Consider the following 23,407-nt stretch of genomic DNA (forward strand, 5'->3'; position numbering starts at 1 on the left):
ATGGACAGGGCCACTGTTCTTGTGAACCTTAAATTCTACAGGGTATATAGAAATTAAACAGTAAATTATACAATTCCAATAGAAGTAGGTACTATGGAGGATGGAGGACAATTAGAGGTTTTCTAGAGGAAGTCATGTTTGAACAGAGATCTGAAGGGTGAGGAAGGATTTAAGTGATGGGCATATATAAGCATAGATTACAGAAAGTGAGAAGGCTTTAAAGAGGGAAGAAACAGGGATCCCTGGGTGGCGCAGCGGGTTAGCGCCTGCCTTTGGCCCAGGGCGCCATCCTGGAGACCCGGGATCAAATCCCACATCGGGCTCTCGGTGCATGGAGCCTGCTTCTCCCTCTGCCTGTGTCTCTGCCTCTCTCTCTCTCTGTGACTATCATAAATAAATAAAATTTTTTTTTTAAAAAAGAGGGAAGAAACATAGTCCTTCTGAGGACTGAAAGGAAAGCCACCATGGCTAAAGTGTGAGATATACAGCATGACTGAAATATTGGAGAGATATGCAGGGATCAGGCCGCACAGAGCCTTCTAGATCATGGTAAGGACTGCACAATTTTTTAAAGGGCTGTCATATCAGAAGTGTATTGACTGGAGCATGGGAAATATATTGGAAGGACACAGGAGTGCATGCTGTGATACATGGTATGTGTACACGTTTAGTTGTTATAAATATGTATTATATAAAAGTATAATATATATATATATATACACACATATGCACACATATATATGGTATATGTATTAAAGACCTGCCAAATTATTGTCAAGAATGCTTCTGTCATTTTGCACTCCCACTAGCAACATATGAGAATTCCATATCATTGTCTACACTCTGTATTATCAATTTTAACTTTAGCCATTCTAGTGGCTATGTAGTCGTATCTCATTGGTTGTAATTTCTATTTTTTATCTCTGTTGAGTTTTCCTTTTTTTTTTGAACATTTTTTTTAAAGATTTTATTTATTTATTCATGAGAGACACACAGAGAGAGAGGCAGAGACACAGGTAGAGGGAGAAGCAGGCTCCATGCAGGGAGCCCGATGCAGGAGTCCATCCTGGGTCTCCAGGATCACGCCCCGGGCTGAAAGTGGCACTAAACCGCTGAGCCACCCAGGCTGCTCTGATGAGTTTTCCATTTGTATATCTTCTTTTCTGAATTTCTGTTCAAATCTTTTTCATTTCAAAATTAAGGCTGTTTGTGTTCTTATTGAATTGTAAGAGTTTTTAATTTTTTTTGTCAGATATCTATTGCAAATATTTTTCCCCAGTCTGTAACTTGCCTTTTAATTTCATTAGTGATGCCTTGTGAAGAGCAGAAATTTTGAATTTGAAGAAGTCTGTTTTAGTCCATTTGGGCTGCTATAATAAAAATACCATGAACTGAGTGGTTTATAAACAACAAACATTTATTTCATATGGATATAGAAGCTGGGAGGTCCAAGATCATGGTGATAGCAGATTCAGTATTTGGTGAGGACTGCTTCCTCGATGGTAATACATGGCAGAAGGGATTAGCTAGCTCTGTGGGATCTTTCTTATAATCCCAGTGATGAGGGCTCTGCCCTCTGACCTAATCACCTCCCAATGGCTCCAGCTCCTAAATACTGTCATGTTGGGGTTGAGATTTCAACATATGAAATTTAGGAGGACACAAACATTCAAACTATAACAAAGTCTAACATAAATTTTAATGGACTGTGCATTTTGTGTCTTATCTAAATATCTTTGCTTAACCCAGATTTGTGAAGATTTTTTGTTGTTTTATTCTAGTAGTTTCATAGTTTTATCACTTAGGTTAGGTGTATTATCAACTTTGAGTTAATTTTTATGGATGATGTAAGAGTGAGGTTTATTTTTTTCCTATAGGGATATTCAGTTGTTCTAGCACCATTTCTTGAGAAGATTATTGTTTTAGGAACACCTGGGTGGCTCAATGGTTGAGCCTTTGGCTCAGGTTGTGATCCCAGGGTCCTGAGATTGAGTCTTGCATTAGGTTCCCTGTAGGGAGACGCGTTCTCCCTCTGCCTTTGTCTCTGCCTTTTTCTGTGTCTGTCATGAATAAATTAAAAAAAATCTTAAAAAAAAAAGATTATCCTTTCTCCTTTTGGTTTTGGCACTTTTTAAAAAACTCAACCTACTATATCTGGAATGTGTATTTTATTCCATTCATCTGTATGTTTATCCTTATGCCAGTATTTTACTTTGTTGATCATTGCTGCTCTATAGTAAATCTTGAAATTCTCTGAGTATGCTCTTATTTTTCAAAATTATTTTAACTATTATAGATTCTTTTCATTTCCATATAAATTTTAGAATCAGTTTGTCAACTTCTGTAAAAAAAAAAAAAAACTCCTAGGATTTTGATTGAGATTTCATTGAATCTCTACATCAGTTTAGGATTAATATCACAACAATATTGAATTTTCTGGTCAATGAACCCATCATGTCTCTTCATTTACTGATACCTTCTTTAAATTTCCTCAGCAATGTTTGTAGTTTTCAGTGTTCATCTTTTGTATATATTTTGTTAAACTTATCCCTAAGTATTTGTTTTTCAATGCTATTATAAATGATATTTTAAAAAATTTCATTTTTCAAAGTTTTTTTTTTTCAAAGTTTGTTGTTGGTGGTATATAGAAATGCAATTTATTTTTCTATAATGACTTTATATCCTGTGATATTCCTGAATTTACCTATTTATTTTATAAGCTTTGTTACAGGTTCTTTAGGATTTCAGTGTAGATGATTATGTTGTCTGCAAGTAAACATATATGTTACTTCTTCCTTTCCAATCTGTGTGCCATCTATCTATCTATCTATCTATCTATCTATCTATCTATCTACCTACCTACCTACCTACCTACCTATGTATCTAAACTTTGCTTGTGCTATTTTTGTATTGGTTAGACTTTAACATAATATGGAATAGAAGTGGTGAGATAGACATCTTTGCCTTGTACACACTCTTAGGGGAAAAGCATTGAGCTTCCTAGCACTAGGTATTTTTACAATAGACATCTCTTATAATGTTGAGAAGGTTTCTGTCTAGTCATAATTTGCTGAAAGTTTATTATATATTTATTTAATCACATATTTATTTTTCTTTATATCCTGAATAGGTGTTGAATTTTTTAAAGTGCTTTTTCTACATCAGTTGAGATCATTGTATGGTTTAGGTTTATGGTTTTCTATTTATCTTGTTAATTATTCTTTTTATATATTCCTGGATTTGATTTGCTAATATTTTGTTAAGGAATTTCACATCAACATTTATAAAGACTATGAGATAGTAGTTGTAGTTTTCTTGATGTCTTTTGTTTTGGTATCAAGATAATGCTATCCTCATAAAATAAGTGTCATCTCTATTTTTTTTTTTAAAGATTTTATTTATTTGACACAGAGAGAGAGAGATACGGAGCACAAGCAAGGGGAGTGGCAGGCAGAAGCAGAGGGAGAGGGAGAAGCAGATTCTTTCTGGAGCAGGGAGCCTGAAGCAGGACTCAATCCCAGGACTCTGGGATCATGATCTGGGCCCAAGGCAGTCACTTAACTGACTGAGGCCCCAGGCACCCTTTCTCTAGTTTTTGAAAGAGTTTGTGTAGAATTGTTTTATTTCTTCCTTAAAAGTTTAAAAGAATTTACCGATGAAACCGTCTGGGTCTGAAGTTTTCTTTATGGCAAAGCTTTTAATTACACATCCAATTTTTAAAAAAGATTTTAATAATTTATTCATTAGAGACACAGAGAGAGAGAGAGAGAGGCAGAGACACAGGCAGAGAGAGAAGCAGGCTTCATGCAGGGAGCCCAATGTGGGACTTGATCCCAGGACTCCAGGATCACGCCCTGGGCTGAAGGCAGGTGCTCAATTGCTAAGCCACCCAGGCATCCCTCCAACTTTTTAAAAATATATATGGTGCTATTCAAGTTTTCGATAAAAATTTAAAAAAATTAATTTGTGTCTTCAACTTAAAAATTTGTTTATTTTATCTAAATTGTTGAATTTATTTGCATGAGGTTGTTCATAATATTTCTTTATTATGCTTACTATGTCTGTAGAGTCTATAGTGATGTTCTCTTAGTTATTCCTGATACTGGTAATTGATGTTTTTTTTTTTTTCCTTAATTAGTATAGATAGAGTTTATCAATTTTGGGGAGATTTAAAAAGAAATAAGTTTTGATTTTGTTACCTTCATTGTTTGCTTTCTATTTTTATACCCAAATATATGATTTATATTTGTTATTTCTTTCCTTCTTCTTACTTTGGTTTTAATTTTCTTTTCTGTGGCAACTTAAAGCCAAAACTTAGTTAATTGACTTAGGATCTTTATTTTTTTTCCTAATTTTTAAATCATTTAAAACTATACCTTTCTCTTAAGGACTGCTGTACCTGCATCTCCTAAATTATTATCTGTTGTGTTATCATTTTTATTAAATTCAAAACATTTTCTAGTTTTTGTTTAGATTTATTCTTTGACCTATGAGCTCATTATAACTATGTGTTTAAATATCCAATTATTTGAGGGATTTACCAGATATCTGACTGTTACTGATTTCTAATTTAATATCATCATGGTTACACAATAGACTTGACATAATGTCAGCCTTTTAAAAGTTTTTGAAACATGTTTTGTGGCCCAGTATAGTCTATCTTAGTATTTACTGCACACTTCAAAATAATATGTATTGTGCTGCTTATTGGACAGAGTCTTTTGTAAATGTGTATTGAGTCAACTTGGTTGATAGTATTATTCAAATCTTTTGTATTCTAACCTATTTTCTGTCTTCTTATTCTATCAATTCCTGAAAGATAAAATCAATGATCAATTCCTGAGTGATTAAAATCTCCAGTTATAATTTTAGATTTATGTACTTCTCCTTTGATGTCTGTCAGGTTTTGCTTCATACAATTTATAATCTATACTTAGTTTCATATAAATGTAGGATTGTTACTTTTTATTGTGTTTCTATCATTATGAAATGTCCTTTGTCAGAAAGTATTGCTTGTTCTGATCTTCTTTGTCTAGTCATTGCTATTTTAGCTTTCTTACGATTAGTGTTTCTATGGTATATAGTTTTAATTTTTCCTTTTTCTTTTTAACCTCTCTGTATTTTTGTATTAAAGTGAGTTTCTGTTGTTTTCTCTAGCTTTATTTTTTTTTTTTTGTTTTTTCCTCTATTTCCTCTAGCTTCGTTGAGGTATCATTGACAAATAAAACTGTAAGGTATTAAGGGTGTACAGTGTACTTAGTACTTAGCATAAGAGTCAAGGGGAAGTGGATGCAGATTTCTGGAGCTCTTTATCTACATAACTCCTCTTTCCCAGTTCTTTGACCTACAAAGTTCTGCCACTTTAGCTTCTTTGAACTCTATTTTCTCAATTCAGGGGATCATTCTGTCCTGCCTGACATGTCCCTTCCTACTTCACAGTCCAGAAGATGACTCCTGACAGAAAGCCAGGGCAATCATAGGGCTCAACTCATTTGTTTCCTTTCTCAGAGGTTGTGGCCCTGAATTGCCTATTATCTAAAAGTAGTTATTTCATATAATTTATCCAGTTTTCTAGTTGTATACAGTGGTGGTGGGGTACAGCTGGTCCTACTTATTCCATCATGGCCAGAAGCATGAGTCTGTATATTCAGTTTTGAACATATTGAGTTTAAGGTAAGTTTGAAATTTCTAAGTGTAAATCCATTATCCAATTGGTGTTAGATTTGCGTTTTAGAGAAAAAATCTGGGCTGGTGAAATAAATTTGGGAATAGCAGTAACATGGATGGTAATCAAAGTCATTAGCATGATTGGATGTTATCACTTGTAAGAAAGGAAGTATGTGAAGAAAATTGGGCTTTGGGTCAGGCTTCAAGGAACCTCACTTTTAAATTCCATGCAGAGAAAGATGAATTAGAGTAGGTGACAAAGAAGTAACATCTAGAGAGGTAGGAAGAAACTGGGAGAGAATGTGTAGAAGCCAGGGAAGGAATTGTCAAAATTTTAATGATGCTGGTTCAAGAGAAATGAGGACTGAAAATTGGCCACTGGATTTTGGAACACAAAAGGTTTTAGTGACCTTATCTAAAGCAATTTCAGTAGAGCACTGGGACAGAAGCCAGATTTAATATTGCAAGGAGAGCAGGAGGTAAGACAATGAAGAGGGTAGGTTTAGATCATCTTTAAAAGTTTAGTTGTAAAGGGAGACAAAAATTAGCTTGAGAACTATAGCTGAATGAGAGTTTCAGAAATGGTTACATTTTTTTTTCTTTTTAAAAAATGTTTTCTTTTTAAATAGGAGAGGCCCGAATAAATACAAATATAGACGGGAAGGACCTGGTTGAGAAGTTAAGTTAATGGTTTAGAGAGGGGATATTCTGTAATGTTAAGAGCAGAAAGCCTGTTGTATGTGCAATTCAGAGCACGAGTTGAAACTTGATATTAGATAGAAAAAGTTATTTGTCATCTTGTAACAGAAGGAAGGGAGAGAGAATGGATGCCCAGCAAGTTAGGTTTGTCAGTTTGGGGGTGGGAAGTTAAGAGCTTACCTTTAGGTGAAGGCTTTTATTTCTTATGAGAAAGAAAAAATGTATTCTAAAAAATTTTTAAAGAATACTTAACCTATATTGACACAGAGCTTTTGAAGAAAATTTGGTAATGTTTGATCAGAAACTATGGGCAGAATAATGCAGTTACATTTGTATAAGTACAGATGTGTTGATTACAACATCCATCTGATAGTCATGATGGGACTCAGTAACCCAAGAGAATCGTTAGATAGAATGAGACTACCCTGAACTAAGTCTGCACTAGCCTCTTAGCAAGGATGGAAGATTGGAGAGAAAACAGTGGCTTCTTTGTCTGTTCCTTTCCTTGCTAAAGGTTCCCACTTTTCACTTTCCTCTTTCAGGTTTCTTTTCCTTTTCTGATGTTCAGTCCTCAAGCCTCACTTCTGTCTCTACCAATCTTCTCCTCAATCTCTAGCCTTATTACTTTAATTATAGTTTTTCATCCAGTATTTAACCTTTTTTAAATTTTTTAAATTTATTTATGATAGTCACACACACACGCACACACACACACACACAAAGAGGCAGAGACATAGGCAGAGGGAGAAGCAGGCTCCATGCCCCGGAGTCCGACGTGGGATTCGATCCCGGGTCTCCAGGATCGCGCCCTGGGCCAAAGGCAGGCGCCAAACCACTGCACCACCCAGGGATCCCCTTTAACCTTTTTTTTAAAGATTTATTTATTTATTTATTTATTTATTTATTTATTTATTTAAGAGAGAGTGAGAGAGCATGAACACCCAAGTGGGGGGTGGGAGGAGCAGAGGGAGACAGAAAGGGAGAGAGAATCTCCAGCAGATTTCCCACTGAGCATGGAGCCAGAAGTAGTGCTGGATCTCACAACCCTGAGATTATGACCTGAGCCAAAATCAAGAATCCAGTGCTTAACTGTCTGAGCAACCCAGGTGCCCTAGTATTTAACCTCACTTTTCTTGAATCCTCTCCTGAAAATAGTCTCTTCATTACTTGTTTAAAAATATTTTCCCCCCCATATTTCAACCTTTCCAATTCTTCCACTTCTTTTGTTTGTCCTGATTAAAAAAAAAAAAAAAAAAAGCCACCCTGAATCTGAATCTGACTTGTTCCAGTCTATTTAAGAAAGAAATAAGTCTACATTTTCAGTATTCCTAGTCCTAATTTAAGGTAGTTTATATTCTTAAATGACATTATGAACAGTTTTAAACCTTCTCAAATTTTATTCCTTAAAATTAAAAAATTAAAGGACATCTAAAATGTATAAATCTCATCAAGTTTGGTTTGAAATAGTATTATTTTTCAAGACAGAAATGCCTGAAAGGTTTTGTTTTCTTTCCTTTTTTGCTTCTTTTAAAAAAAGAGCGCCCAACGATATTTACATTCAGTTTCTGGCAAACCATTATGAAAACATTTACATATTTAGATTATTTAGAAAATTAGAGAGAATTGGAAAGACAATAAATGTCTTCATATATCTAAGTTATGGTCTATGAAAAAGAAGTTAGCTCTTCATAAAAAAAAAAAAGTGTATTTTCAGTTAAGCACCAAAAATGTGGGAAGCTTTTGAAAAGCAGTATTACAGGTAGGCTGCCGATATAAAAAGTCAGGAATCCTGAGTTGTTTTACTGTCACTACTAGGCAGTTAATCAATAACATATGTGGATCATCTACTGTGTACAAAGTACTTTCTTAGAATCTGCTAAAGAATAAAGTGTCCAGAGAAGGTAGTATTTAAGGAATACATTTGTTCTTTAACACTCAAGTGCAAGGAAATTTTTTCTTCTGTACCAAATAACTCTAGCACTGAGCCACAGTGATTAGTATGTTAAGAAATTCAATCATTGTCATATTTCAGGCCTATATTTCAGTTTCAAGTGCTACAGAGATGTTCACTATCAAGATGCTCACAGTAGCCCCCATGGGCTATTAAAAGGCAGTGACTCCATTCCTTCCATGGCAAACACAGGTAAAAGACTCCTTTGATGAGGTTCTTGGGTTGTTAGACATTGGAAGGGAGCAAAATGAAGATCTTCATCATTTCCAGTCTCTCATGAAGCAGTCCTCTCTCCCTCCATGTCCAATTCCTCTTCTTCAAATCTTGAATGATCCACCTTCTCTATATAATTCAGATATATAGCCTCTGTGAGCTAAGGCTTCTGAAAACAAAACCTGTTTATTCTCTAGGGAGCACAGGCTTGACTGCTCTTGTGGAGGGCACAAAAGGAGAAAAAAGAGTAGGAAAAAGGAAAAAAAATACTTTCATGGTTTTCCTAAAGAATCAGATAAAAATGAGTATGACACTAAATTATCTTGCTGCATATGAATGCTACGGGAAGTTTATTGATGACAAGGTACATTGCATCTTAAATTTGACTTTCAATCATGCAGCCTTTGTCAACTTTTGTTTTTCAAAAACTCATCTGTTATTTTCAAATAAGTAAAGATATGTTTTAAAAACCTCTTACTGGCACTCAGCACTCAACATGATGTATTCATGGATCTATAAATTTACCATGACACCAAAAATAAACTTCGAGCCAGCATTTGATATAAGAATTGTAACATAATACTCTTAAAATATGATTATAATTTGTGAGTAGTGGGAAATTTTTTGAAAAGAAATTTCTGGCTTGTTAGGAAATGTTCACCTTAGGGGAAGTGAACATCATGTTCAAGGCACCAACTTCTTCATAAAGTGAGCTTAGAGAGAGCTTTTATATCTCCTCATGATGATAACATCAAGATCTACCAAAATAATCCTTGCAATGAAAGCATTTAAAAATCCTTTTGAGTATGAAATGGAAAATTTTCAAAAGAAAATATGGGGCTCCTGAGTACACATTCAATGTTTTAGATTAGAGCAGTACTTCTTTAACTTTATTATGCACAGGAACCACCTGGAGATCTCGATAAAATGCAGATTCTCATTCAGTAGGTCTGAGGTGGGACCTGAGGTTCTGCATTGCTAAACAGTTCCCAGGTGATGCTGGTGCTGTGGGGTTTGCTGACAACACTGAGCATCAAGATTACAGAGAAAACTTCAATGACTACAGATATTGTAGTCAATACTGGTAAATCAATCTTTTGTTTTGTTTTTTTACATTTTTTAAATTTAAATTCAATTTGCCAACATACAGTATAATACCCAGTGTTCATCCCATCAAGTGCCCTCCTCATTGCCAGTCCCCCAGTTACCCCATTTCCCTACCCACCTCCCCTTCCATAACCTTTTGTTTGTTTCCCAGAGTTAGGAGTCTCTCATGGTTTGTCTCCCTCTCTAATTTTTCCCACTCAGTTCCCTTCCTTTCTCTTATTTTTCCCCCTCCTTTCTCTTATAATCCCTTTCACTGTATGGCTTCACTCATATGTGGAATGTAAGAAATCAACCTTTTGTAATGTGAATATATCTTTCATACCAAAGCACATGGGTATTTTTTTTTTCTCTCAAGGAAATTAGGACTTAAATTTATTTTTTTAAAAAATCTTCATTTATGGTGGCTAACCTGATGACTGAAAGACACAGGAAAGATGAGGGCCAGACAAGGTAGACCAAAGTCATACATTGTATGCTGTAGGAGGAAAATGCTCCATACCATGTAGGTAGTTAGAAATTGTCACACACAATAAAGTATGTAGCACTTACATAAATTTGGAGCCACACTGATTAGCTTGATGTGGTTTGAGACTTTTGGTATACCAGTTGCCAATTTGTGCTGGTAAAAATGTTATAAGTTCTGGAGATGCTTCGACATACCAGTTGGACACTCAAGAGATTTCAAGGACATGGATGTGGAGCTCAGAAAAAAGATTCGTACTGGTTGGATAGATTTGAAGTGGATGTGAAGTGAAAAGAAAAGTGAGTGTGGGTCATATCTTGAAGAAGACTAACATTTAAAGAAAGAAACAAAGGAAAAATAGCCAACATAGGAGATAGAGATTTACAAGGAAAATTGGAAGAGTGATTTTTCATGGAAGCCAAGTAAGATTATTGGCATATAGTAGGTGATTAACGAATGCTTGTTGAAGTGAAAACCCAAACCAAACAAACAGAAAACCAGACTGAACTGGACTCATGAACATCTTGTACAAAGACCACTGAATTGTTTGCTTTTCCTAAGCATATTCTTTCATATGTTTGTTTCTGTCAAATACTGTCCCCACTGCCTGGAATACCTTTCAGTATCCTTTTACCTTTCCTGATTTCTGCCTCTGCTAACCACCCCCTGTTGTTTTTGTACATGCTTTTTATGGCCTTTGGGACTCAACTATCCCCTTTGCCCCTGACTGTCCTGTGGACCTGGGTGATTGTTAGCCAAACTACTCAAATTCTACATATGCCCACATCACCTCTGACCAATTTGCTGGTACCCAATTTGGCTCGGAAGGCTCCCTCCAAATAGGGGACTTTGATAGAAACCAAAGGTGGGAGATCGTATTTACTAATAAGAGATGTTAATATTTACTTTTCAATATGATGATCCATGTGGTGATGGTAGTGTCCAAGCTCTAGCTGAATCATGACCTGAGACCCTGAGAGAGTTGTTTATGTGACTAGAAGATTGAGAACAGGAAACTGTGGTTGCACTTTTAGGAACTTGAGCATTAATGGAAGGCAAAGCTACTGAAGAATGAATGTTTTAAAATAGACGTAAGGTTAGTAGAGGGTAGAGGTGTTTAAGAGATGAGTCAAGATTCACACTGCCTATGTTTGAATTCCATTCTACCATTTACAAATTATTTAGCCTCAGGGAAGTTACTCAACTTCTCTGGGTCTCAGTTTTTTGATCCATAAAATTGGGATAGAGCACTTAGCAAGTTCTCGGCCAGTATAACATGTTAAATAAATGTTAGCAAAATCAACCAAACACACATACATAAGTATAGGTGTGCATGCATACACACACGTGCACACATAGAGTTTCATTAGGTGTGCAGGTGGGATATGACATATAAAGGAAGTTTATCAAGAGCAGTAAGCTAGTCTCAAAAAATATTTTTTTAAAATTAAAAAAAAATTTAAAAATTTATTTATGATAGTCACACACACACACACAGAGGCAGAGACACAGGCAGAGGGAGAAGCAGGCTCCATGCACCGGGAGCCCGACGTGGGATTCGATCCCGGGGCTCCAGGATCGCGCCCTGGGCCAAAGGCAGGTGCTAAACCGCTGTGCCACCCAGGGTTCCCATAGTCTCAAAAAAATATTGTGGATGGGGCAGAGATGGAAATAAAAGGGCTAATTAGTTCATTTTGGAGAAACTTAATGTGCTGCCCTTTGGAGCCTAAGGTTTTAGTGATGTTGCTTGGCAGAGGAACCATGTGCTTGGCACATTCTTCAATATGTAGTAGAATAATAGAATATGACTCACTTACATTTGTCCATCTACTTTTGCTATTATCCAATGATGGCCATTTATGAAATCAACTATTTGGTTTTTGGAATGTGGTGGGGTTTTTTCCTATGTCAATGGAGATGTAATTAAGACCTTAACTTCTTCTAACATCCCGAATTCACCAGCTTATACAACATAAAGGAAATGAAAATTTCCAGTGGTATTTGGTGTTTAGAATCAGTACCTGAATGCCAGCTGGAGGATAAATAATAAGTTTAAAACCAGGATATCAGTGAATGTGGGTAATCCCTGAAAATCCAAGAAATTGTCAATCGGGAAACTTACTTGCAGAGACAAATGTCTTTATCAACATTCTACCTCATTTTTAGGTTTCAGATCGTATATTATTGAGTGATAAAATGCCAGTCTAAATGGAATACTTGCCAGCTTAAAGTTTGATTTCAATTCATTGGTTATAATTACCAACTTTTTATTTTTTTAATGTTTTACTGCTGACATGCTTGGGGGAAAAATTGAACCACAGTGGTGATTGCACAGCAAGGAAATCAGCAGAAGAGGAAAATTAAATGCTAGGTGATAGTTTGAAGTCAGCAGTGATGGGAATGAGTGGGTGGGAGAGTTAAATTTTTAAGTGATTTAGCAAATGATGTTAAGAGCATGCCACAGCATCATTTTGGTTTTTCTAATGTTAACACATCATAATCGATCAATTTTTCATACTCATGTAAAAAAGATCTCTTCACAGAAAATTTTTACTGCCGTAAGGGACTCATTGAGAAGTTTTCCCCACCTTTTGTTTAAAAGAATATTTAGAGATAGATTTCATTTCAAAATCCCAAGCTGCATGAAAACTTTTCCAAGAAGGTATCTTTTTACTCGAGAATCCAGTGGAATTATGGCAATAGTAGTTAGAAATAATGAAATCAGGGAATGACATTCTCCTTGTCTCTCTGGGATGCTGGGTCACTGAGCAGAGTTTTCAGAGGTGGACAGATCCATTTACTTCTCTTTCCTCCTCCTGAGAGGTGCTGAAAATGCATATTATCTTGTAAGGGGGGAAAAGGCCCAAATTATTCTCCTCCTGGGTTATTTCTAGCCTCCTTCTCGTGTCTTTTGTAATACTATCCCAAAGGCTTCACTGCCTGAGTGAAAATGAAGTGTTTCTTTTACTTTTCAATCACTTTTTTACTTTCCTAAAGGAAACAAGTATCAGAGCTTATAAGTAATATAAAATATGCTTCCCCCCCCACCCCCGTGCTCTTGCCTTAAAGTTGTTTTTTTTCCCCTATGGGCTTAATTTCTGCTGGATTTATCCATTCTTTCATTTCCTATCTATCCATTCATTTGTTCATTCATTCCTGACCCTTATAAACCTCAGGATCTATGAGAACATAATGTGGTTTCTTACTGAAAATTACATATTTTCTTAAATAGTTCTGATATGAGAACCCAAATTATACATATACTTGTTGAAAATAGTATGTGCGAAAAGCATGGGCAGTGGTGGTCTTTGTTATAATATTATGCAGCCTAAAATTTAGAGACAGGTACTCTAAAATTAAGTACCTGTCAGTCAACTGCCCGTCCTCCTCACTTGTACAAATTGGGTGGTTTACACATTTGAAGAAAGGCTGAAGTGAGAAATTCTGTGGCTGGTGTTCAGTGTTCCTTGTCTTTTTTCCCTTACTTTTCATGTGTCAGCTTAATGTCATTTCCTCAGGGAAGCCTTCCCAGTCCCCCTCAGAGAAGATGAGTTACCCCATTACTCTTTGCAGCCTATACTTCTCTTTCATGGTCCTTATTACAGTTCTGTTAAATATTTATTTGGGTGATTGTTTCTTTAATGCCTTTTTCATCTGACCGTATGCTTTGTAGGGGTGGAATGGCCATGTATTGTTTGCTGCCCTATATCCAGAGCTTGTCATGGTGTCTGGAATGTAGTGGGAGCTAATTTGTTGAATGGACTAATCAAAAAGTAACCATTAAAAAGACATTATATTTAATTTAATCACAAATCAGAAAAATTTTGTGTATTGAATTAACCATTTTAATTTGCAGTTTTGCATATGTACTAGTTATCATTTTCTAGAAATTACAGTGTAGTGAAATGTATGGAAATTAGAAAAAAATAGCGTTCATTTATTTTTGAATAAGGAAAAATTGAAGGTCAGGAGAAACCATACATTAGAAGAACCGCAGAACTAGTTGGAATATTAAAGTCTCTTCCTTAAAAAGTGGAAGTTTTAAATCCAACTTGCTATTAGAACTTTTGGATGAATATATGCAGGGTGGTTAGGCTTAACAATTCCCACACTACTAGTGAGTTGATAGATTATAACAACTCTTTCCCTTAGGACCTACTGTGCTTTCTCATTGTAAAATGTAATTAGCAGACATAAAAAAAAGTTTATTAATCTTATAGGGTATAATTATGGTTGTTTATATGTAAATTTCTTCATGTTCACGGATTGCTTGTCTTTCATTTTAAATAAACAGGTTAGAATGTCATTACCAATTTGATTAACATCATTGCTGTTCTTTTTCAAACAGGGCATTACTTATTTTTCAAAAGAAATTTTAACTGAATTGGTTAATTTTAGGGTTGGAATTTCCAGTAGTCAAACTAAACTGTCCTAATATAAGTGTTCTGCCAAAGGTATTTGAAATCATCAAGTTATGAAAAAATAATATAGGAAGATGGAAATCTGCACAGTTGTATGTAAATTTATTTAAAATGTCTAATGATCAGTGATAAATGATACCTGAGATGGATATTGTCTGCTTGCCCCTCATTTCCACCTTCTTTCTCTTGCCTTCTGTTCACTGTTTTGGGAGACAATTTTGTCTAGACAATATCAACAGGTTCCCTTACTCCTTGATTTTCAGGGAGTTTGGTCAAGGAAAGAACCAGTAGGAGGTCAAGGTATGATTCTTTTGGATCCCTTTCTGTGGAGTTACCAGGGGCTGGCTGTGTCTCCCCAGGGAAGACATTGCTTCTCTCAAGATGGCTTTCATTCATGATTCCTTCTGCGTTCTATAACTGCTCTCTTCTCTAGCCCATAGGGCTCAGAGGTGACAACTGCCCCTTTTGGATTTTTACTGGATTTTGGCTTTACACTGCCATTGCCTAAATACTGCTCCTGCCTCCAAAATAGTCCCTTTATGAACCCTCATGGAGTTACCCTAATTTGAGTGTGCCACTTCCCTGACTCCTACGAAACCTTTGAAAAAATGGTGAGAAAATGTACCATATAGCAATTCAGTAGAATATCCAAATGGATTATGTGAAACCAAGAAATGACTTTGTAAGTATAATATATATGTATACTTTCATATATATATATATATATATATATATACACACACACACACAACAATGTACTCTTTATGTTTTGAAGAAAGTGTACTTCCTATGACTAGATCTTCATATTTGCCTCTGAAATTTCAGATTCACATCAGTAGCAAGCCATCTTTGAATTATTTATCTAGGAGTGAGAATGAATTGACCTTGTCTCTCCTCTCTCTGGTTGGCTTTGTTATTTGTGCTGTGCATTTGTGAGGAGAAAGGTCCTGGTGAGGGGTACAGTCTACATCCTGGCCCATAATGAAATTAAACTTGTGACCTTAAAAGTACCAACACCATGCTATACTCAGCTATGTTAATTAACCACAGGCCTTTTCAGTGTGGGTGTGTAGATAGAGTTTGCTTACTCTGAATGAGCTGATGTGGGAGAGAAGGATAAAAATAGAGTACAGTAAATTTTCTCTCCTTGTCCTCTCTTTCTCTCTCTCTCTTTATGGCCTCCACAATTTCCTGTATCAATAGACTTCCTTTCCTTATCTTTTACTAAGCTCCACTGTGTGTCAACACACAAAAGTTTGTGTCCCTTTGAATCAACTGTGGGAACTGAACTGAGAAGAGAGCCAGGAACTGAATTTTACACTTGGCGCTGACTTATACAAACAGGAATGTTACTATCTGTCCACTGCGCAGTGAGGATTGCTTTGAGTAGGTCTTGGTTTGGGAGAAGAGTAGTATTTCCTTATGTTTTTGGAAGCAAACTGAGGATAGTCATCACTCTTCATTATTATTCTACTCTTTGGCTCTACTTTTCCTTCCTCCTTTCCGTCTCACTCCTTATTCATTTTTGTGAAGTTGAGAGGAGCATGACAGCATAAGACAGTGTGAGGAGGGGAAGGTCAATGCTAGACATTGACTTCTGGCTCCAACACTCTTATTTTTATCTAATTTCTGATTATATACTCCTGTTTTGCCACAAGTGCTAGTGGTTTTCATACCAGAAAAGTAGTCACATTTGAAATGCACAGTTAAATGGCTATAATCATTATAGTTTCCTGGACCTGGTTCTGTAACAACAATAAATCCATCCCAAGACCAGGTGGCAGGAAGTTATCATAGTGATGGCTGCTGTTGCTAAGGCCAGCATTACTGAAGAAGTGCATGGGCAAACACTACCCCCTGAGGAAAGAGCATAGCTTCAAGCTGATCTTTAACAGAGCAAACCAATGATGCTATTGAACAGCATGAGGAACCCACCTCACTAACCTCCTCCACTATTAAGTTTGACAATCAATGGACAAGGTTGTTTGTAGAGATAAACAAGAACAAAAATCTTTTGGGCAGGAATTGATGGTGAAGATGTGTGTGACCCAGGTCTTAAATTGTCTTCTGTCTGCAAACCTATCCTCAGATGTATATGAGTGTCTTACAGGAAGACTTAAATTTGCCAGGTTTCTGAGAGGCTTCTTCTGAACTGTGTTTTAGGTGGCTCGTTGCTACCTAAAGGGGGTGTCTTGGCTCTTCAGACATCTTTGTCAAACCAGAAACTGAGAGAAATGAATGGAAGGTTCATAGTGTTTTGAACAGACAAAGCAAATTTTATGCTTATCCATAGTATTTTGATATACAAACAGTGGGAAACCCAAAAAAGGCAGCTGAAGTAGAATCGTAAGCTTCTGGACCATGAATGAATATTTATTGTGTTTAAGTCCATCAGCCCCTTTGCATCTCAGTAATACCCCATTTTACCCTCTCATGTGCAGTCAGACTCAGTCATGGAAGCAGGGAGAAACATAGTCCATTTAAGGGAGATAGAAGCAGTTTCAGCCCTGACTAGAATATCCATTTTACAGATGAAGATAAGCAAGAAGGGGCAAATATTTTAAAATATTTATTAGTGGCAGTTGTATGTTTCCCTACAATGAGCCTGCACAGCTACAACTAAAATGGCACTTGGTTGATTTGAACTGGAATTTTATCACCTATCAGCTTGGTAAAAAGAGATATCTCCTGCTGATCAGAAGCTTTAGCAAATGAGTAGATCTTTGAGTAATAAAGAAAATGGGAAATGAGTGAATTTTTACTTAAATAGTTTTATAGAAAAATCTTTCAAAATCACAATGCATGGAGAAAAATAATAAAAGGGGTCCTTGATTGATGGATTGGATGTATTAATTTTTCTTTCAGTGAATATGTATTGAACCTCTACTATGTGCTAGAAGCTCATGTTATGGTTGTAAACAACACAAAGATGACCCCTGTAGAATACATTTTAGTAGGGGAAACGGTATATGCTAATTAATACAGGCTGTGGTCAAGTGTAATGAAGGAAATATATAGGATGATGAGGAACTAATGAGGGTGAGGAGACCACCATAGGAAGGAATCAAGGAAAGTCTGTTTCAGTAGAAGACATTTGAACTAAGACTGAAGGATGAGAAAAGTCTGGAAGACTTGTGCAAAACTATGGAGCAATAGGCATGAAACTTAAAAGGGAAAAAGAGCTTTGCTGGGTCTGGGAACAGAAAGAAAGCCACTGTGGCTGGATCAGGTGAGTGAAGGGAAAGATGTCAGATGCCAAATCACAAGGATCCTGCAGGAGGAAGTTTGGGATTTATTATAAGAGCAATGGGAGAAAATTGATGGGCTTTGAATGAGATTATTTTATTTTATCTGATTTTTTTTGAAAGATCAATTTGGTTACTGGTGTACAATAAATTTGAGAGAGGCAAGAATGGCAGCAGGAAGAACAATCAAGTAGTTCTAGGAATACAAATAATGCAACGACTTGGACTAGGTTGTGACTTTTTTGCCCTACCATCACTGGGACATGACCTCATATAGCTAATTGAACTTTAAACATCATGTCCAAATTCTGGCCAACAGGAAAGAGAGAGGTGCATGAGAAAGACATGTGCTTTTCCTTTAAGACAACATTTCAAAAGATAACTTCACCACTGCTAATAATCATAGCAAAGAAGGCTGGAGAAATGTAGTCTTCTTCTGAGTGACCAAGTCCTAGGTAAAAATCTGGGATTCTATCTAGAAGAAGTAGAGAATAGTCATGAGAGTACTATAATATCTGCTAACTTTTATTTAAAATATATACTTACTATATATATTTGTTTATTTTTATTAAAATATCCAAGAGGTTATAACTGAATTTTTTCTTCTAAAATAGAACTTTTGCTTCCTTGCGTTCTAAATCAGACTTGGGCCTCTCTTAGAGTTTGTAAGTCCAAGATTCACAGAATGACTAGCTAAATGTAGATCAAATAATTAGTTTTATTAGCAACTGGGCAAACATCAAATAATTTCCTCAGACATACAACTGTATGTTAAGAACTCGGTTGGAAAGCATTTAGTGTGGACTTGACAAAATGGTGCCTCCTACTCCCACACAACATCTCAACCTTAGGATTCATTTCTGCCTGCACAGAAGATTTGAAGTCAGCTTATTTAACCAGTGACATGGGCTTTAGGCCTCCCCTCAACACCTGGTTGTCAGTGGAATGTGGAGAGGAAGGGCGGGCTTCTTCCCCAAGAAGGAAGGACTAGTCTGGTCTCCTTGCCATACGGAGAAAAGAAGCCTGGTATGTGTGTGGGCAGGTCAGAGAATGAAGGCAGAGCTCATTAGCTACTCTTGCCCCACTAGTGTAGATTCTGACCTTTCATTCTGTCCTTTCTCCCTTTGGGGAGAGTAAGGTAAGAGGTAGCGATCTAAGTAGAAAGTACACATTATATAACACCCCCCGCCCCCCCACCCCCTGAGAGGTAAGGTTGGGAGTAGGAATCTCTTCTTCTGTGTACTCAAGTGAAAATGTAGTGGAAGAAGAGTTTTTTCCTAACCAAACCAATTGTCAGAAAATTGGAAGCTAAAGCAATTTTTCAGAAAAATATGGTGATGAGTATCTTGACTTATGCAATTAATTGCCTCAAATATGCTTTATTTGGGTGGAAATATGGCCTTAATTTAACTACACATCATTTTTCTTATGGAAACTCAGCACAAGGAAAATAAGAAGTGATAAAAAGCAAAAATGACAGGTATTTTCAAGTGATGCAATTTGATGTTATAAGGCACTGAAAGAGAAAAGAAAGGAAGCAGTCATGTAAGGACAGTGGTAGAAAAGGCTACATGGGAAATGGATGGCAAAGGGCTAAGCAGTTAGGGCAGGGCTAAGGGTGGGGAAACACGACAGTTGATGTCTCTTCTGCAGAGACCTGGAAGAGTGGGTATATTAGTAAGGCTTCTGGTACACTCAAGGGGTAATGGGAGAGAGGTTAACACAAAGTTATTATTTATAAGGTGTGGGCATTGTTAAAGGACCCAACACTGGATGGGAAGTACTCAGGAATTGGCAACACTGGGAAGATCTGAAGAGGTAAGGGTAGAGAGTGGTCACTAGAACCTTACAAGAAATTCAGCAGTGAATGAGGCCTTAAATAGAGAAACACCGAGTTGATTGGGGAAGGAGTCAGGAAAATCAATACTCTCACTTCTGTCTCCTACCTTCCCATCTTTGTTGTGTCTCCCAATGGCCAAACTCAGATGGAAGCCTGAGGTGAGGGAACTCAAGTGAGATAGTCATTGGGCAGCTTCCTAGGACATACAGCAGGAAGGAGAGTGAGTAAGAAGGGCAAATGGAGAATAGTCTGTCTAATATTTTGGTGGAATGCAGGGCAGAAAGCTGTGGGGGAAGAATCTGCATAAAAATTCCTGCCACAGTTTAATTAATTAATTGTCCTCAAATATTCATTGAGTATTTGCTTTGTCAGATGTGAGGGATAGCAAATAAATCAACAGAGAGTTTGTCTGTAGGAGGCTCATATGCCAGCACACAGTCATGGTTCTCATGTCAGATAGTGGGGGTTATGGAAGTGAGTAGAAGGAAAAGACAGCTCTGCCTGAGAGAATTAGCAAAGGCTTCCCAGGGAGGAGGTAACTTTTGAGTTGGATATAGAATTTGAGCAGAAGATCATCAGGTGGACAGAACAGGCTACATAGGGAACAGCATAGGCAGGTGTACATACACAGACAGGACATGACAGGGAAGATAGGAGGTTAGGAAGGAGGATGGGGCAGAGTCTGATATCAGGGTTTGGTGACCCAGACTGAAGAGTTTGGTTATCTTTTAAATGGGCAAGCAAGAGTTAACAGAGACTTATGAAGGATGTTACTTGTTACAAAGTAACAAGCTGATGCAGAATGCTTTCCCTAACAGCATCTTTTTTTGGTACATTCTCCTTTTCTTTCTCATTTCCCTCTTCACTTCTGCCCCTCATTACTTTTTTTTTTCACTTTTCTTTTTTAATTCTTGTTTTTTTTTCTAGTAAATAAAACTCTAGGCTGAAGGGATTAGTTAGGATGGATTTAGTAGAGGGAAAAAAAAAGAAACATTACAGGTTTTAAGAAAAAATTCCCACTTCAATTGCCAGTAGGGGGTTAATTTGAGAATAGTGGAAATATTGGGAATGCTGGCACAGAAATTAAAATGTTCAGTGAGCCAATGCTTAGTAGTCAGCCACAATAAAATTAAAATGAGATGTGACTTTATGACAACTTGAGAAACTGTCTTAAAATATAATCAGTACCTGATGTCTATTATTATAGACTGCAACATAGCAAAAATGGAGAAAATGAAAATGAAAACAGACATGGACTCTCACATTACTTTTCCACATGTTGATCTGCAAAGGGAAAACTCCTCAAGGCTTTGGGGAGGAAATCCTTTACCTAATTATTCAAACAACCATTCTCTATCTGTATTTTTATTTTATATACCCTTTACACCTGTTTAATTAATCCTAAACATGATGCTGACTGCTAATTAAACAGCCCTGAAAGTGACTGACTGAAGGTAGTAATTTGAGATAATTAGTTTTGGTTTCAAACACTCAATTTTCACACTTTGTGCTCATTTTTAGAGAGGGGTGGCTCATTATTATAGGCAAGGTGGGGATTGTATAAGGCATTTTACTGCTGGACTCTGAGTAGCTGAGGAAGTAGGAGGATTATTATATATCCAAACAGGACAAGGGAATGGTATAGTGCTATAGAATTTGCTATGGAATGTTTCCCTATCTCTTCCTACAAATACACAAACCACTCATACATGCACAGAATTCCTTCCAAAATGAAAGTCAAGCTACTGAATCTCTTTCATTAGAATATAGAAATGCATATGCTCTTGATCTTTGGGAAAGTTTTATTTAGCAAAAGGTAGATCTCACTGAGTCATTCATTATCCCTTTCCCAGGTTATTTAGAAGTAAGCAATAAAAGATAAAAGAGGCCCAGATTTGGTGTGTGGTTGGAGATTTGAAGGGGTATCCTTGCTGAGGAGTCCGTTACTACAAAGGCACAAAGTTTAATTAAGTGAACAGTCTGACAAGATAGGGCCAGTGTATCTATCAAAGGAAGCAAAGCAAAGGGAAAGGAAGGAGGCAGGTCAGGCTGGTTTTATGGTCCGACAATGTTGATAAGCAAGTTAATATGGTCCCATCAGGAGAACAGGACCAGGAAGAACTGAGGGTTAAATAGGCTAAATCATTGTTATAGGCAATATATATATAGGTACAGGTTACAGAGAAACTGAATGGATCCTGCAGCACCCTGGAGAGCTCCAAGCACATTGTTCTAACTGCTCCCTGAGTAACTGAGGCTTTTGTGTCTTGGAAAGTTTAGTTTCACTTTATTGGCTGTCGGTATGGAGTAGGACTCTTTAGACCCATGAAAGATCATTCAGATGATGAGAGCTATTCAAGAATGTCGAGAGGAGAGTCCACTCCTTGTGGACTGGTCAGGGTCATGGTGGGTGACAGATTCCAGGCTATGCAGTTAGCCCTATGTGGGAAGATGGAATTGCAGCCTCTTTGACATCTTAGTACTAACATTAACTGCAGGATCAGATGGAGAGCAAAGTTAATTGTTTTATATACCAGTCAAATCTGTATCTTTAATGAAGCAACCTAAATTAGGACATCTTGGAGTCATTTTGACCTCCGAACTTTCACACTACGGCATGGCAGCAGAGGAGTGGTGAGATGCACAGTTGCATAGCTCATACTCCCAAATTGTCTTTCTTTCACCCTCATACATTCCTTGAGTGATCACATGCACCCCCATGGCTTTAACTACCTGCTTCCTTATGCCCCCACCATTCTTTATCTCTAGTCCCGATAACTCTTAAACTCCATATCCCCAATATTATTGGCTACTTTTTAGTTGCTTTCAATAATTCCATAGGAAGCTCAAAAAAAGCAAATAAAAAATTAAACTCATAAATTTTGTCTTCCAAATCTCTTTCTGTGTGTCTTGGTAAATAGTAAACATCATCTACCCAGTTACCAAAGCCATAGAACTAGGAGTCATTCCACATTTCCCCTTATTATCTACACATTACCTTGTTTTTTAGGTACTTATAGGTTCTACACTCTTCCCCACTCCCACCCTCCTGCATCATTGTCTTAGTTCAGTTTGCATACTTTCTTAGATTTCTGTAGTAATTTTCTAACTGGTTGTCCTGCATCTAGCATGGCTTTCCTTTAGTTTATCTCTAAGCATAGTTTGGGTTCATCTGCCTTAGATTCTTCTGGAGAGCATATTAAGATGTAGATTTCTAAGCCTCTAGACATACCAAGTTAGAATTTTTGGGAATGGGGCTAGCTAGGTGTACATTGGAATTTGAAGGCTACTACTCTCTCCACTGCTGCTAATGTGATCTAACACAAAAATCTGATTATGCCGCTTAGTTACAGTCATTCTGTGCTTCCTCATTCCTTTGTGATAAAATCCACATTTCTTGTCATACATGACTAGCTCTTTATGTGTCTTTATTTGTAGTTTTATTTCCTGATGTTTTTCCCTTTCTATCCTGTATTCCCACCATGTGAAACACTGCAATTCCTAGAATCTACTATACTCTTTTTTGACTTTATACCTTTGGACATGCAGTGCTTTGTGGCTGAAATGTCCTTCCCCACCGTGTTTGCCAGATTTTTTACATTATTTGTGCCCATCTAGCCTGAATGTCTTTCCACTCTACGTCTTTAACATCCATGTGTTCTTCTATCCTAGCACTTTTCACTGGTAGAGTAAAAGTCCTCACTTGAATATATGAGTAAATGTTACATTTTAAGAGTTTTTTTAGGGAGAGATTTATGGCATATAGTTAATTTGTTACTTTGAATTTATTTAGGATAAATG

General features: G+C 36.8%; 1 protein-coding gene across 7 annotated transcripts in view; it reads left to right on the plus strand.

Moving 5' to 3' along the window:
• Positions 1–23,407, plus strand: part of GRM8 (glutamate metabotropic receptor 8) — a 731,467-nt gene that overhangs the window by 126,132 nt on the left and 581,928 nt on the right. The gene's annotated exons all lie outside the window — the stretch shown is intronic.

The sequence above is a fragment of the Canis lupus genome, chromosome 14 (genome assembly GCF_003254725.2).
Source record: "Canis lupus dingo isolate Sandy chromosome 14, ASM325472v2, whole genome shotgun sequence".
In the NCBI taxonomy this organism is placed as follows: domain Eukaryota; kingdom Metazoa; phylum Chordata; class Mammalia; order Carnivora; family Canidae; genus Canis; species Canis lupus.